The sequence below is a fragment of the Lipotes vexillifer genome, unplaced genomic scaffold (assembly GCF_000442215.2).
Source record: "Lipotes vexillifer unplaced genomic scaffold, Lipotes_vexillifer_v1.1 scaffold1048, whole genome shotgun sequence".
Lineage (NCBI taxonomy): Eukaryota > Metazoa > Chordata > Mammalia > Artiodactyla > Lipotidae > Lipotes > Lipotes vexillifer.
Window position 1 is genome coordinate 371,990 of NW_006785351.1, and position 19,171 is coordinate 391,160.

The following is a 19,171-nucleotide window of genomic DNA, read 5'->3' on the forward strand; positions in this document are numbered from 1 at the left end:
ATATCTGTATTCATCTCTTTGTATAAAATAGTTTGTACAAAAAGGTTTCTACTAAAAATTTTGTTTTATTTTTTTAACATAATAGAAAAATTTCAGAAAGTTTTTCATATCAGCACTTAGAACACATTCTATTTAATTGCGGCATTTTAATATAGCAGTTGAATGTACCTATACTTTGTTTAACAAGCCCCTTATGGTGGACAATTTAGTCAGTTCCATTTTTTCTCTCTCTCACTATTATGAAAAAGACTGCAGTGAGTATCCCTGAAGAGTTGAAGAGATACTGTGGCATATTTTGCCAGTATATCCTTAGGGTAAATAACTAGCAGTGGGATTGTTGGGTTAATGAGTCTTTACATTTTAAATATTGAAATCAATTGTCAAATTTTTCTCTAGGAGGAGTCGACAAATTTACCCTTTGGCAACATTCCAGAACAATGTATGAGAATGATTGTATCTCATGCTCGACCACTCGGGCTTAGGGCTGCTGTGCCACACAACTCCAGAGGAAGTTATGGGTGTTCACAGCCTCCGTGGATCCATGAAGCCACCCTACATTCTTGCCAGTCTCATGGGAGAAACATTGCATTCCATCATCTTTGTTCTCATTCCGTTACCTTTGTGTAAAGCTGAAAATCATTGTTCACCTACACTTTTATTTATTTATTAACTACTTGTTTATCCTTTGATTATTTTTCTATTTAGCTTTTTTATTTGAATTTATTTTGTCTACTTATATAATGTTTTGTGAAAACTAAGGATATCAGCTATTTGCTTTCCTATACTGCAAATATCTTTCCTCAGTTTGCCAATGATTTTTAGGATTTATTTATTTATGTATTTATTTATTTGTCAAGGAGAAATTTATAAATTTGGTGTGGTTAAGTTTATCAAAGTTTTGCCTTAAAACTCACTGCTTTGATATCTTTCTTGGAAAGGTCTTTTTCTACTCCAGGATCTAATATAAATTCATTCATGCTTTATTCAGGAATTGTATAGATTTATTTTATACAAAATCTTTGATACATCTGTAATTAATTTTGGTATATACAGTGAGATTTGAATCCAGCCTTATTTTTCATAACATTCTTCAATTCCCCCAACACTATTTTATTTATCCCACTGACTAGATTGCATATAAATTCACTGATCAGAAATGACATCTTTATTATGAACAAAAACACTATGCATATTTAGGTTTATTTCTGGATTCTCTCTTGTGTTCCACCGATATCTTTTAAACAATTTTAAGCATGGCAGCACTATCTAGGTTTTTAAAATATTTAATCTTTTTGATTGGTGCAGTCAACATGGTTGGCAGAGCTGGGGATGAGGAATTAGCTGATGATTGGTGGTGGCAGTACTAAAGAACTAGCCAGTGTGTCCAGGATGGCGAGGGCTGAGTATTTGACCTTTGTGGTTCGTGTGTTTGGTGGCACTGGGGCCAATGGCTCAGCCAGAGAGGCTGGGGCTGCCAAGGCCAGGGCCAAGAAAACAGTCTGAATGGTCAGAAGATTTACTGGGGCATTGACTGAAGAAGGAAATATATTGAGAAAAATGGAATCCAAATTTCTCACAATGTGAGAAGGGAATTACAAGTATGGAAAAGCAGAGGCTGGAAAAAAAACCCTGTGGTGTTGGTTTGGAATTGGAAATATTGGTGTGAACCCATGTTTTTGAATCTGTACAAGTAGATTGATATAAAAATAGATTTATAAGTTGTATGCATGTATTCATATACTTCTAGCTCTATTTCCTGTGAGGACCTAAAAGCTATAATATCCCAGTAACAATGAGTATAACCAGTGACCAGATCTTGGTTTCTAAATACTATCTTCTACTAAAAGGAATGATCCTTGGATAAATAGCTAATTCCAGATACGGGAAAAAAACAACAAGTACAAAATGAACCTGGAAGATATTTATTTTTTTGTTCCAGACAATTAAAATTGCTCCAAGAATAGTAAGGGATGTATCATAAGGACATAAGAATCTGCTTAAAGGAGATTCTTCTTGTTAAATCTGGGACAATTCAAGCATCAAAACAAATAATAATAGTGACATATTCAATCCACTCAATAAAATAGAAATCCATGAGTTCTTATTGGTATAAATAAATGCATAAATAAGAAAGAAAAAATTGGGGGAGAAGGGAAAACTGCCTCACAGTAAGATGCCAACTAATAAGTGTAGAGGGAATGAGGAACTAGAAGCATTTTGCAGTCATTATAGTAATAATTCATTCAGGAAAGATTCATCAGTGGATGATAAAACCAGTGAATGGGGACTTTTCTGGTGGCGCAGTGGTTAAGAATCCGCCTGTCAATGCAGTGGACACAGGTTCAAGCCCTGGTCCGGGAAGATCCCACATGCCACAGAGCAACTAAGCCCATGCACCACAACTACTGAACCTGCACTCTGAGAAGCCCGTGAGCCACAACTACTGACCCATGTGCCACAACTACTGAATCCTGTGCTCCTAGAACCCATGCTCCACAGCAAAAGAAGCCACCAGAATGAGAAGCCCATGCACCACAACGAAGAGTAGCCCCCGCTCGCCGCAACTAGAGAAAACCTGTGTGCAGCAACAAAGACCCATTGCAGTCAAAGATAAATAAATAAATAAATAAAAATAAATAAAAGCAGTGAATGAATGCTTGATGAGGAACAGATATTTACATATTTTCAGAATTATCTCCACACAGACTACATGTTAATTGTTTATTAATTAATATCAAATACTTGTCAGTTAATTTTATGGCAGAGAAATCTGATAGACACTCTTCTTATAAACATCCCCAGTATTGGGACAAATTGACATTGTGTACTTCCTGAAAGGATGCCATTAGACGAACATAGCATCACTTTTGGGGTATTTCTGCCAAAATATAAAACTTGTACGTAATTATGAGGAAATATCAGATAAACACAAATTGAGGGACCCTCTTAGTCAGCTCTGGCTGTGATAACAAAATACCATAGTGTGGTTGGCTTGAGCAACAGAAATTTATTTCTCACAGTTCTAGAGGCTGAGATCAGGTGGCCAGCATGGTCAGGTTTTGGTGAAAGCTCTCTTCCTGGTTTGCAGACAGCCACCTTCTCAGTGTACCCTCATGGCAGGGGGAGAGAGGGAGAGAGAGAGAGAGAGAGAGACAGAGAGACAGAGAGACAGACAGACAGACAGACAGACAGATGGTGCTATGGTCTCTTCCTCTTGTTATAAGGACACTAATATCATCGTGAGGGTCCCTATCTCACAACATCCTCTAAACCTATTTAGCTCCCAAAGGCCCCATCTCCAAATACCATCATGTTGGAGATTAGGGCTTTAATATACAAATTTGTAAGGGGTGGGTGCAAACATTCAATGCATTATAGGGATTTTCTAGAAAGTAACTGGCTTGTTCTCTTTAAAAAATGTGAAGTTCGGGGCTTCCCTGGTGGCGCAGTGGTTAAGAATCCGCCTGTCAATGCAGTGGACACAGGTTCAAGCCCTGGTCCGGGAAGATCCCACATGCCGCGGAGTAACTAAGCCCGTGTGCCACAACTACTGAGCCTGCACTCCAGAGCACATGAGCCACAACTCCTGAAGCCCATGCACCTACAGCCCGTGCTCTGCAACAAGGGAAGCCACCGCAATGAGAAGCCCATGCACTGCAACAAAGAGTAGCCCCCGCTCACCGCAACTAGAGAAAGCCTACACGCAGCAACAAAGACCCAACTCAGCCAAAAGTAAATAAATAAATTAATTTTTTTTAAATGTCAAGGTCATAAAAGTTGGGAAAGACTGAGGAACTTGAGATAAAAGAGACATGACAATTAAATGCTATGTATGATCCTGGACCTATAATAGACATTGTTGGGATAATTGACAAAATTTGAATGTGATCTGTGGATTAGATTAGAATGAGCCCTTTAAAAGGTGAAACATCAGGGAGACATTTTCCTGTTAGCCTGGAAGATGACAAACAGCCATGTGGTGAACTGTTAATGGAGGGGCCATGTGGCTAAAACCTGAGGGTGGCCTGTAAGAGCAGAGGGTGACACCCAGCTGACAGCCAACAGGAACCTCAGTCCTACAACTGAAAGGAACTGAATTCTGCCAAAACCTGGATGAACTTGAAGAGGACCCCAAACTCCAATAGGACCACAGCCCAGTAGACACCTTAGTGCAGCCTCATGAGACCCTGAACAGAGAACCAAGTTATGTTGTGCCAGACTTCTAACATACAGGAACTGTGAGACTGTAAATGCATGTTGTTTTAAGCTGCTAAATTTATGATAATTTATTACACAGCAATGGAAAACAAATACAGATACTCAGAATGCAAATGAGCTGCTGGGAAAGTTTCTTGACCAATGGGAGAACTGTTAACCCTCTGAAACCTGGTACAGATGCTACTACACTACCTGTGTGTTTTGAAGTTTCTGCCAAATCCAAATTGAAAAGGAACACTTTGCATACCAGATAATGTACAACATCGAAATTTAGGCAGCTGGTATGTTACAGCTGTTATCCTGAGGGGGAGGTTTGATTTCATTAAAAATGGTGGTTTTCATAAAACTCCTGGAAGAGAAAATAGGCAAAACATTATCTGACATAAATCGTACCAATGTTTTCTTAGGTCAGTCTCCCAAGGCAATAGAAATAAAAGTAAAAATAAACAAATGGGATCTAATCAAACTTACAAGCTTTTGTATGCAAAGAAAACCAGAAACAAAATGAAAAGACAATGTATAGACTGGGAGAAAATCTTTGCAAATGATGTGACTGATAAGTGATTAATTTCCAAAATATACAAACAACTCATACAACTCAACAACAAAGAAAAAAACAACCCAATAGAAATATGGGCCAGAGGCCTAAATAGACATTTCTCCAAAGAAGACATACAGGTGGCCAACAGGCACATGAAAAGATGCCCAACATTGCAAAGAGGCCTCACCAGAAACCAATCCTGATAGCACTTGATCTTGGACTTCTAGCCTCCAGAATTGTGAGAAAATAAATTTCTGTTGTTTATGCCACTCAGTCTGTGATATTTTCTTAAAAGCAGCCCAAGCCAACTAATATAGTGGCTGGTTGATTAGCCAGTCTTATCTAAATAAAGTGCAATCAAGATATGAGAATATGATTTTCAGCAGCCATATTGATAGTGACCTAGTTTCTGAATGGAGGACGAACTGGGTGGAGTAAAAGTTTGGTTTTCTTACATACTCAAAGAATGAGTCACTACAAATAGCTCAGTTTTCTGAAGTGTTAAATGCCTTTAAGCACTCAAATATCCTTTGAAAAATTATTCTGATTGGGCAGCCAATTTTATATGCTTCTTCCTCTTTTTATTTTTAAAACCTCTTTCATAAATATAATCAATGCAAACTATTAAAATCAGACGGGGGGAGAGAGAAAGAGGCTTATCATGAAAATACTGACTCATGTATTTTCTGTATGAGTCTGTCTCCTGCCTCCACTCCAATCCTGTTCCCAGATACTATTTTAATCATTTCTATAATTTTTTCTTGTGGTGGTTAACTCCATACTTCTCAAAAATAACATTACACCGTTTAAAAAATTTATCAACTTTACACCTTGCCATTTTATGATGAGCGAGGATTTAGTTCACTTCCATCAATCCCAATTTCTCCACCCTTTGAAAAGGTTCTATCACTAGTCTCAGTTCCTCCACTTGTATTCAGGCATCTTTAAACAATACGTTTAAATCTCTGCTTTGTTTTCCACAAACAAGACATAGTATTTAATTTCACACTTTGGATCTTGATAATTCCACTGCCTGTCTTTACCCCATTTCCACTCTTCTTTTGATAGCTATAGATCTACTTTGACAATATTCAGATTAATAGCATTTATACTTTGTTCTGAAACTATGGTTAATTTCCCCATAATTTGTCTATAGTTTAATTCTATAAGTTGCAAGTCAATAGCCAATGTTAATATTATTATGATGGTGTAAATACTGTTTATGATAGAACCAAATATTGTGTTGGGCTTCCTGTTATTTCATGTCATGATCTCTATACCTCTCAATGAATAATGGTGCTAAACAGAAATATAATGAACATAATTAATGTTCCTTTGTAACTCTGGATCATAATTGTGAACACCAAATAATTTGCTTGCCATAATCTAGTGGTGTCCTTAGAGTTTACTGAGGTACACAAGGTAGTTTTCTCCTAATATTAATAATAGTTATCATTTATTGAGTACCTACTAAACATCAGGCATTCTGATATATAATATTCCTGTTTTACCTTAATAACAATCCTGTATTACTCCTGTTTTTACAGATGAGAAACCATAAGGTATTAGCTGGGAAGACTGGATGCAAATAAAAGACTGACACCATGTTGGATTGACCAACTCATCTGTCTGGGACTTTCCCACTTTTAGCATGAAAATCCTGCATCCTGGGAATTGCCTCAGTATCAGGGAAACTGGGATTGTTGGACATCCTACAAGTCCAGACTCTATTTCTCTCTTTCTTCTTTTTAAATTATTGACAACAACAATAATAATAATTATCCATTTCCAAGGCTTGAGATTCATTGCTCTTCTGCTAGTCAGTTATATCCATTTGCTAGTGGCTCATCTAAATTGGGAGCTCTTACTAAAGCCTGGACTGATGTCAAAACTGTGTATATCTGCAGTACTGAATGCCACTGTTTTTTCCAGTATATTAAGAGATATTCTTCTCATTCAGTTTTTATTGGATGGTAATTTTTCTATATGCAGTGTACTTTAGGAGCCTTCCTTTTGCTGGTTCCCCTTCATGTTCTGCCTCTACCATGGAGCACCTCAGAACTCAGACCTTGAACTTTTCTCTCTGTACACTTGCATGCTGATTCATCTTCTTCCATGACTTTAAATGTCATCCATTTGAGCTAATAATTTCTAAATATATATTGTCAATGTAGTTTCTCCCCTGAACTCCCAACACAGATACTCAATTACCTATTGGACATCTCCTTTTAGAGGTGAAATAGCTTAAGCTTAAAATGTCTAATTGTCTTAAAAGTGAATTCCTCTTATTCTCTGGAAAACTTGCTTCTGCCACAGCCTTCTACATTCCCAAAATGGCGACTCCATCCTTCTAGTTGCTCAGGCCAACTTTAGAGCCATCCACAACTCTTCTTTCAATCTCTGACCCCATATAAAATCTGAAAAATCCTCCAAAACACAACCAGAATCTGACCATCTCTCACTACCTTCACTCTAACAACATGCCCAAGCCATGTCTTACTTGGATTATTGCAATAGCCTCTTAATGGTATCTTCAATTCTGTTCTTGCCCATCTATAGTCTATTCTCAATAAAAATCCAGAGCTATTCTTTTAAAACACATGTTGGGTCACTCCACTGCTCAAACCCCACAAACTGTTCTCCATCCCACCTAGAGGATGATCTCACATTATGTGGCACATCATCACCCCATTACTGTCCTGACTCCATCTCCAGTCTCCTTGGCCTCCTTGCTCCTTATAAACTCCAGATATGCTCTTTGCTATTCCCCTTTCCTACAAAGCTCATTCCCAATTATCTGAAAGCAGGATCCTCTACCTAATATGCAGGGCCAATATAAAATGAAAATGTGGGAGTTCTTGTTTAAAATTTATTAAGATTTTCAAGACAATGAGGTAGTGTGTCAAACCAAGTATGGGGCCCTTCTGAGCATGTGGCCTTGTGTGAAAGACTGAAAGTCTTCCCCCTCCCACAAGTCATCTTCTCATTGAATCCTCCTTCCCTGACCACCCTATTTAAAACTTCAGTATGCACCTCTCCACCTGTAACTCCTTTTTTATCCTCTAAAATTTTCTTTTTCTCTTTAGCACTTCCCACCCTCTGCTATACTGTATAATTTACTTACCTTTATTTTACACTTTCTGACCTCTCCCTGCATTAGAATATATGAGGCCTGGGGTTTTGTTCTGGTCAATCCTTTATGCTCAGCACTTAGAAGAGTGGCTGGCACATAACAGGTACCCAAATATTTGTTGAAAAAAAGGATGAACGAATACGTTGATTTTGTAGTCTTCTGGTGGAATCCATCCTTTAGAGGGAAAATCCTGTGAACTTGCAATATTTGTAGAAAAACTGTACAGATTGCTTTCATTTTAACCCCAGAGCATGCTTGGACCACAGAACCGTTGGGCTATTTTGCCTTCCCAGAATTTAGCCTCTCCACATGTGCTTTTCCTTATGCAATCCTGTCTCTCCTTATAAGGTTCTAAAAATTTTTTAAATTCTCGGCTCTTTTTCCTTTTTAAAAGTAACTTTATAGATAATAATATGGTTTAGAATTCAAAAGTTACAAAAGTGAAAACCTTCTGTCTTTGCTTGTCCCATCACCTAGTTCCTTTCCTCAGAAAAAACAAATATTATCTTTTAACTCTCTTGTGAACCTTCCCAGAGATATTCTATGCAGAGAACATACTAGTAAATATGAGTGTGATGCAGATGTATGCTCTTTTTTCCTCCAAAAAATGATTTGACAATAGGATATGAGAATGGGACTCTGCTGTCTCAGCTTTGACTAAGGTTCCAGGACTCTGGGTTTCAAATATTCCCATGTTTCTCAGGGAGATGCCAGGGGACCTTTGTAGTACTTGGAAAAGTACTGAAAACTGGTGTTGCAAGCCTTGAGCCCTCACCAGTTAGGGTATGAAAGAGGCTGGGAAGGCCTAGGTGGAGTTTGAATTGACTAGATCTGTTGCCTTGGGCTTTGTGAGAGCCACACCCCGTTCCCTCTGGGAGGCATGCTTTCCCCTCACCTGCAGCCTAGGACTGAAGCTCATTCTCAGCTGGGGGTATTTTTCTCCACAGGGGACATTGGCAATGTCTGGAGACATTTTGGATGGTCATGACGGGAGGGATGCTACTGGCATCTGGAGGACAGAGATGCTGTTAAATATCTTGCAATGCAGAGGATAGTCCTTCATAACATGCAAAAAATATGTAGCTCCAAATGTCAGTAGTGTCGAGCTTGAGGAATACCAGCCTAAGGAGAGGGTCTACTTCAGGACCACTTGAGAACTGGTTAAACGTCTCTCGTAATTGGTGGACGCAGGGAACCGATGTCTGGCCCATGTCTGTCTAGAGGCTGAGGCTGGCTCTCTGAGCTAATGGTGGAGAGGTGAACTTGCTGAACTGGGGGGGCAGCCTGAATTCCCAGAGGGTTTCATAAAAGGACACTTGAGTGATTCTTGTAAACCAGAATCAGAATTGTGAGAGTGAAGCAGGGAGCAGGAATCCCATAAAGAGAGAGGCAGTAGGCTAAGCCACAGACTCTATGTATTAGTTCTGCCAGAATCTCTGGCTGACTCTGAAACACACATGAATGGGGCACACTGTAAGCAGTCCAGCTAAGGATAAAATAGTTAAAATGAGATGAAAGCTGCTACAAAGAGACAACATTTGTAGTTTAAATCCAGCCAAGTTAATTGCGTGCTCAAAAAAAACCCAATAAGCAGTTAATAAATAGCTAAATCCAAATATCATTAAATATCAACAATTTGGAGAAATATAGAGAACTGATAATCCTATAACATATCATTCCCAATGTCCAGCATACAATCCAAAATTATTTGACATGAACAACAAGGAAAATATGACCCATTTGCATAAGACAAAACATCAACAGAGAGCAAACACAAAATAACCCAGATGTTGGAATTAACAGACAAGGACATTTAAAGCAGATATTATAATTATGCTCAATGAGGTTAAAGGAAAATCTTCTCATAATGAATATTAAACTCTCAGCAAATGCACAGAAACTACAAAATAGAACCAAATGGAGATTGGTTCAAGATGGCGGAGGAGAAGGACGTGGTCTCACTCCCTCTTGCAAGAACACCAGAATCACAACTAACTGCTGAACAATCATTGACAAGAAGACACTGGAACTCACCAAAAAAGATACCCCACATCCAAAGACAAAGGAGAAGCCACAATGAGATGGTAGGAGGGGCATAATCACAATTAAATCAAATTCCATAACTGCCAGTTGGGTGACTCACAAACTGGAGTACACTTATACCACAGATGTCCAACCACAGAAGTGAAGGTTCTGAGCCCCACACCAGGCTTCCCAATCTGGGGGTCCAGCAATGGGAGGAGAAATTCCTAGAGAATCAGACTTTAAAGCCTAGTGGGATTTGACTGCGAGGTGAGCTACAGAAAGAAGCTGGAGGGGGACTGCCAGAAGCTCTGGAATGTGGAAGCACTCATAAGCATTAACCTATGCCTGTGGAGCTGCAGGGGAGATACCTCCAGTCAGGGGAACGTATGGAGAGTGGGTTGTCTCTGAAAAACCTCCCAAAATGCTTTAGGAAAGAATGCATCTGTATCAAACTCCTGGAAAGCCCAGTGAGCTTATGACAGTTATCAACAGTATTAGTTAAGACCTTGGCTGATGCTCCAGTGGCACATAGAGAATAATATCCAGAGCTCACAAGATCCTACTTGATTTGGCCTCTGCCGACCTCTCTAATTTCATCTTTTCTTTATTTTGCTCAAGCCACAGTTGACATTAGACCTTTCCTTAAACACACTGAGATTACTCTGACCTCAGGGCCTTTGCACTTGCTTTCCCCACTACCTGGCATGCACTTCCCCAAGATCCTTACATCACTGTTTTTCTCTTCATTTGAGACTCTGCCCAAATGTCACCATCTCAGAGAGGCCTTTCCTGACCAACCCATCTAAAATAGGCAAATTGCTATTACTCTCTCCTTTGCTTGCTTTATTTCTCTTCAGTGCACTTAATACCTATAAACTTTTGATAATGTAATCACATACTGATTGCCTCTCTCCTCCATTATAATGTAATATCCCTGCAGGGAGACACTTCATATTTAAGTTCCCAAGGTCTAGGGCCAGTTCAGCATTTGGTAGATGCCCAATAAACATTTGTGTAGGGGCTTCCCTGGTGACAGTGGCTAAGAATCTGCCTGCCAATGCAGGGGACACGGGTTCAAGCCCTGGTCTGGGAAGATCCCACATGCCGCCGAGCAACTAAGCCTGTGAGCCACAACTACTGAGCCTGCGTGTCTGGAGCCTGTGCTTCGCAACGGGAGAGGCCGTGACAGTGAGAGGCCCGCGCACCGCGATGAAGAGTGGCCCCCGCTCGCCGCAACTGGAGAAAGCCCTCACACAGAAACGAAGACCCAACACAGCCAAAAATAAATAATTTATTAAAAAAAAAAAATTTGTGTAGAAGTGAATGAATGAATGAATGAATGAATGTCTGAGCAAGCTGTTAGATTTGGCTTCAGGTTTGTGAGTGAAGTCAGCTCTGCCTGAAAGCAGAGTCCTTCCCCAACTCTGAGCCTGCCATGTTCTCTGACGAGTTCTCTCCTATCAAATTGGCCTGAAGCAAAAGATACCGATGCAGGGGGCAGTAGGACCAGTTGACCCACCTCACACAGCCTTTCAGATAAAAAGCTCATTAGAACATTTGCTGAAGTCACCCCTCCCTGTTGAAGGACTCAGGTGAAAGCTGTGAATGAACAGAGTAATGACTCCTGTATCCTTTTTTGTTTTAAGTCAAGTATGTCTGTGTTTTATTTATATTCTCATTTAAAAGAGATCTATTTAAAAATTAAAATAGGAATTTATTGTGGAGGTGTTGGGAAATCGAAATAAGGGGCAAAATGGAATAAGATCATCCACAATTCTATTACTACATGTTATTACTTTTAACATTTTGTGTAGATTCTTACCATTTTTTTCCTATGAATATAAATTATATTTTAATATGGCATATTAAATAATATATCAAATGGCATATATTCACAAATAATGCCACATATTTTATGGTTATTTTCATATAAATTTTCTTGTAATTCTCTCCCCAAAACCCCCCAAATCTATACACATGCATCCTGTCTATCAGTTATACAACTATTCACTCATCTATTTTTGCATCTATGCAACTCTGAGTTAATTTATCTATTATCATATACCATTTGCACCTCATGTTTCTATGTATCTATCTTCCTGTCTATGTAATCTATGTATTTAGGTATGCATTCATCTATCAGTCTATTATCTATCTATTACCTATCTATGTACAGCTCTCTCTCTCTCTCTCCCTGTGCATTCATCTATCTAGGTATCTATGCAGGTATCTTGCTATCAAGGTATCTATCTTTCTATTTATGCATCTATCATATATCTATGTATATATTTATCTCCCAATTATCTATATATTTCTCTATCATCTCTGTTTTTATCTACATATCTACCTAAGTATCTATTCATCATCTATTTATTTATTTATTTTTAAAATTTTATCTTGGCTACATTGGGTCTTCGCTGCTGTGCACTGGCTTTCTCTAGTTGTGGCGAGCGTGGGCTACTCTTCATTGCAGTGCACAGGCTTCTCATTGCAGTGACTTCTCTTGTTGCAGAGCATGGGCTCTAGGTGCGCAAGCTTCAGAAGTTGTGGCACGCAGGGTCTAGAGCGCAGGCTCAGTAGTTGTGGCGCACTGGCTTAGTTGCTCTGCGTGGTATGTGGGATCTTCCCGGACCAGGGATCGAACCCGTGTCCCCTGCATTGGCAGGCAGATTCTTAAGCACTGTGCCACCAGGGAAGTCCTTCATCATCTATTTATATATGAATGCATATACATATGTATGTATGTATCCATGTATCTATCATCTATGTATCTATCTTTCATTTTTATTTACACAAAACTTCCTGCTATGAACACTTTGGCACCTTGTTTCTTTCATGTAATGTGTCTTAGAGACCTTATACATGAGTACTTCAAGAGCTATCTCATGCCACTAAACAGAAAAAAGAATGAAAAGAAAGGAGGACAGTTTGAGAGACATCTGGGACAACATCAAGTGCACTAATATTCATATCACAGAGGTCCCAGAAGGAAGAAAGAGGGAAAGGGCCCAAGAAAATATTTGAAGAGAAAATAGCTGAAAATCTCCCTAACCTGGGAAATGAAATAGTAACCCAAGTCTAGGAAATGCAGAGAGTCCCATACAAGATTAACCCAAAGAGGAACACACCAAGACACATTGTAAGCAATATGACAAAAATTAAAGCTAAAGAGAGAATACTAAAAGCACAAAGGGAAAAGCAACAAATAACACACCAGGGAACTACCATAAGGCTATCAGCTGATTTTTCAGCAGAAACTCTGCAGGCCAGAAGGGAGTGGCATGATGTATTTCAAGTGGTGAAAGGTAAAAAGGTACAACCAAGAATACTCTACCTAGTAAGACTCTCATACAGATTTGATGAAGAAATCAAAAGCTTTATAGAAAAGCAAAAGCTAAAAGAATTCAGTACCACCAAACTAACTTTACAACAAATGCTAAAGGAACTTCTCTAAGCAGAAAAGAACAGGCCACAACTAGCAATAAGAAAATTATGAAATGAAAAAGCACACCAGTAAAGGCAAACATATAGTAAAGGTAGGAAATCATCCACACACAAACTAGTAGGGAGGTTCAAAGACCAAAGAAGTAAAATTATCTGTATCCACAATAAGCAGTTAAGGGATACACAAAACAATTAGATGTAAAATATGATATCAAAACCAGTAATCATGAGGGGAGTATAAATGCAGGGTATTTAAAATGTATTTGAAATTCAGAGATCAGCAACTTAAAACAATCACGTATATATATATAGACTCTGCTATACCAAAACTTCAAGGTAACTACAAACCAAAAATCTATAATAGATATACACACAAAAAAGAAAAAGAAATCCAAACATAACACTAAAGATAGTTATCACATCAGAAGAGGAGAACAAAAGAAGAAAGGGGAAAAAAGACCTACAAAAACAAATCCAAAAACAATTAACAAAATGGCAATAAGAACATACATGTTCATAGCTACCTTAAATGTAAATGGACTAAATGCTCCAACCAAAAGACACAGGGTGGCTGAATGGATACAAAAACAAGACCCGTATATATGCTGTCTACAAGAGACCCATTTCAGACCTAGGGACACATACAGATTGAAAGTGAGGGGATGGAAAAAGCTATTCCATTCAAATGGAAATCAGAAGAAAGCCAGAGTAGCAATACTTATATCAGACAAAATAGACTTTAAAATAAAGATTGTTACAAGAGCCAAAGAAGGATACTACATAGTGATCAAGGGATCAATCCAAGAAACTATAACAACTGTAAATGTATATGCACCCAACATAGGAGCACCTCAATATATAAGGCAAATATTAACAGACATAAAAGGAGAAATTGACAGTAACACAGTAATAGTGGGGAACTTTAACACCCACATACATCAATGGAGAGATCATCCAGACAGAAAATCAATAAAGAAGCACAGGCCTTAAATGACACATTAGACTGGATGGACTTGACATTTATAGAGCATTCCACCTGAAAACAGTAGCATACACATTCTTTTCAAGTGCACATGGAACATTCTCTGGGACATATCACATACTGGGCCACAAATCAAGCCTTGGTAAATTTAAGAAAATTGAAATCACATCAAGCATCTTTTCCGATCACAATGCCATGAGACTAGAAATCAACTACAAGAAAAAAACTGCAAAAAACATGTGGAGCCTGAACAATATGCTATTAAACAACTAACAGATCACTGAAGAAATCAAAGAAGAAATAAAAAAAATACCTAGAGACAAATGAAAAGGAAAACACTATGATCCAAAACCTATGGGACACAGCAAAAGTGTTTTAAGAGAGAAGTTTATAGCCATACAAGCTTACATCAGGAAACAAGAAAATCTCAAGTAAACAGCCTAACCTTAAACCTAAAGCAACTAGAGAAAGAACAAACAAAACCCAGTGTTAGTACAAGGAAAGAAATCATAAAGATCAGAGCAGAAATCAGTGAAATAGAGAGTAATAAAACAATAGAAAAGACCAATGAAACTAAAAGCTGGTTCTTTGAAAAGATAAACAAAATTGATAAACCTTTAGCCAGGCTCATCAAGAAAAAAAGGGAGAGGGCCCAAATCAACAAAGTCAGAAATGCAAAAGGAGAAGTTACAACTGACACCACAGAAATACAAAGAATCATACGAGACTACTACAAGCAACTACATGCTAATAAAATGGACAACCTAGAGGAAATGGACAAATTCCTAGGGAAGTACATTTCCCCAAGACTGAACCCGGAAGAAACAGAAATCATGAACAGATTGATTACCTGTACTGAAATTGAATCAGTAATTTAAAAACTCCCAACAAACAACAGTCCATGACCAGATAGCGTTAAAGGTGAATTCTACAGAATATCTAGAGATGAGTTAACACTTATCCTTCCGAAACTATTCCAAAAAAATTGCAGAGGAAGGAACACTTCCAAAGTCATTCATGAGACCACCATCACCGTGATACCCAAACCAAAGATACCACAACAAAAGACAATTACAGGACAATATCACTGATAAACATAGATGCAAAAATCCTGAAAAAAACAAACAAACTAGCAAACCAAATCCAACAATACAGCAAAATGATCATATGCTGTGATCAAGTGGGACTTATCCCAGGGATGCAAAGATTTTTCAATATCTGCAAATCAATCAATGTGATATACCACATTAAGAAATTGAAGAATAAAAAGCATATGGTCATCTCAATCGATGCAGGAAAAGCTTTTGGTAAAACTCCACATCCATTTATGATAAAAATTCTCCAGAAAGTGGGCATAGAGGAAACACACCTCAACATAGTAAAGACCACATATGACAAACCCACAGCTAACATCATACTCAATGGTGAAAAGCTAAAAGCATTTCCTCTAAGGTCAGGAACAAGACAAGGATGCCCACTCTTGCCACTTTTATTCAACATAGTTTTAGAAGTTCTAGGCACAGAAATCAGAGGAAAAAAAAAAAAAAGAAATAAAAGGAATCCAAATTGGAAAAGAAGTAGTAAAATTGTCACTGTTTGCAGATGACATGATACTATACATAGAACATCCTAAAGGCACCACAAGAAAAGTACTAGAGCTCATCAATGAATTGGGTAAAGTTGCAGGATACAGAATTAATTTACAGAAATCGGTTGCATTTCTATGTACTAACAGTGAAATACCCGAAAGAGAAATTAAGGAAACAATCCCATTTACCATCGTATCAAAAAGAATAAAACACCTAAGAATAAATCTCCCTAAAGAGGCAAAAGACCTGTACTCCAAAAACTACAAGATGCTGATGAAAGAAACCGAAGACCACACAAACAGATGGAAAGATATACAGTGTTGCTGGATTAGAAGAATCAGTATGTTAAAATGACCATACTACACAAGATTTAATGCAATCTCTATCAAATGACCAATGGCATTTTTTGCAGAACTGGAACAAACAATTTAAAAATTTGTATGGAAACACAAATGACCCCAAATAGCCAAAGTAATCTTGAGAAAAAAGAAAGGAGCTGGAGGAATCAGGCTCCCTGACTTCAGACTATACTACAAGCTACAGTGATCAAAACTATATGGTACTGGCACAAAAACAGAAATATAGATCAATGGAACAGGACAGAAAGCCCAGAAATAAACCCATGCACTTAAGGTCAGTTAATCTACAACAAAAGAGGCAAAACTATACAGTGGAGAAAAGAGAGTCTCTTCAATAGGTGGTGCTGGGAAAACTAGACAACTACATAGAAAAGAATGAAATTAGAACATTCTGTAACACCATATACAAAAATAAACTCAAAATGGATTATAGACCTAACTGTAAGACTGGCTACTCTAAAACTCCTAGAGGAAATCATAGGCAGAACTCTCTTTGACATAAATGGTAGCAATATTTCTTTTGATCTGTCTCCTAGAATAATGGAAATAAAAACAAAAATAAACAAATGGGACCTAATGAAACTTAAAATCTTTTCCACAGCAAAGGAAACCATAAACAAGACAAAAAGACAACCCTCAATATGGGAGAAAATATTTGCAAATGAAGCAACCGACAAAGGATTAATTTCCAAAATATACAAACAGCTCATGCAGCTCAATATCACAAAAACAAATAACCTAATCAAAAAATAGGCAGATATAAATAGACATTTCCCCAAAGAAGACATACAGATGGCCAAAAGGCACATGAAAAGATGCTCAAAATTGCTAATTATTAGAGAAATGCAAATCAAAACTGCAATGAGGTATTACTTGACACTGGTCAGAACGGCCGTCATCAAAAAGTCTACACATAATAATGCTGGAGAGGGTGTGGAGAAAAAGGAGCCCTCCTAACACTGTTGGTGGGAATATAAATTTGTGCAGCCACTATGGAGAACAGTATGGAAGTTCCTTAAAAAACTAAAAATAGAGCTACCATACGATCCTGCAATCCCACTCCTGTGCATATATGCAGACAGAATAATAATTTGAAAAGATACATGCACCCCAGTGTTTACAGCAGCACTATTTACAATAGCCATGACATGGAAGCAACCTAGATGTCCATCAACAGATGAACTGATAGAGAAGACATGGTATGTATATACATATAATGGAATATTACTCAGTCATAAAGAAGAATAAAATAACGCCATTTGCAGCAACATGTATGGACCTAGAGATTATCATTCTAAGTGAAGTAAGCCAGACAGAGAAATACAAATATCATATGATATCGCTTGTATGTGGAATCTAAAAAAAAAGAACTTATTTACAAAACAGAAAGAAACTCACAAACATGGAAAACAAACTTATAGTTACCAAAGGAGAAAGGTGGCAGGGAGGAATAAATTAGGAGGTTGGTATTAACATATACGCACTATTATATATAAAGTAATCAACAAGGACCTGTGTACAGCACAGGGGACTCTACTCAATATTCTGTAATAACCTATAAGGGAAAAGAATCTGAAAAAGAACATTATATATATATATATATATATATATATATATATATATATATATATATATATATCTGATAATACAAAATAACAACAAACCCATAGGACAACACTAAACATATATATATATATATATATAACTGAATCACTGTGCTGTATACCTGAAACTAAGACAACATTGTAAATCAACTATACTTCAATTAAAAAAAAGAAAATGGCTTAGAGATATACAGGAGGAGCCCGCGTTCCAGAGGTGGGGCGTTGCTGAGTACAGGACCAGCCATCAGGGTCAACTGAGAGAGAAGGGAATCCATGTTCAGTGTAACAGTGAGAATTGAGGAGAACTTTTCAAAGAAGAAAGGACCACAGACTGTGGAATGTGGAAGAGAAAGAAGATGCAGAGAGTGTTTCAGGGTATTAAGATGTCAGAGAGTCAGGGCAGCAGAAACAGAGCCCTCATTGAAAACGCAGTCACTTGGGAGAAAGGGAGCACTCTGGTTGTCATCCTGTGCCACCTTGTGGCCACCTTATCAGTTCCCACCAAACACTTCACCTTCTCTCACTCCCTTTGCATTTCCCATTATACCTACCTACGTTTGAATGTCAAAGTCACTTGAGTCGTGCCCACAAGCAATGCTTAATTTCAGTGGTGGATCTCAGGGCACTGATTTCTTTGCCTCTCTTTGTAGCAATGAAGGATCTAATTGTGGATCTGAGAGCTATGGGGGAGAGGGATGGGGAATAGAAGAGGTTCTCATGTATTTCCTTCTCTGCTGCTGCTGCTACTAACACAGTCACAGTGGAACTACTGTTGGGAAATTCCACCATCAATGCATGAGGGTTCATTTTCATCCTTGTACTGTAGTAGAAATGAAAACAGATTCTGATGCTTTTACTGAATTTTAAGCAAAAGCTTGTTTGCTTAATTAATATCCTAGACACCAAGTATGGCCTATAGCAAGAAAGGAACAAGCCAAGTATGAGAAACTACGCCCCACTCTCCTTACCCAAAGACTGATTCTGTCGGAGATACTCACATAGTGGCAAACTGCTGTGGGTTTGACATTATGGTTTTATAATAACAATAGTTAATACCTATTTAGCACTTCCAAAGGCCAGGTCCTATTCCAAGCAATTCATATAATTAGCCCACTTAATTATTCTTTTTAAAAAATATTTATTTGGCTGCACCGTGTCTTAGTTGCGGCATGCAGGGTCTTCACTGAGTGTGCGGGATCTTTTGTAGTGGCACGTGGGATCTTTTAGTTGCGGCATGCGGGATCTAGTTCCCTGACCAGGGATGGAACCCGGGCCC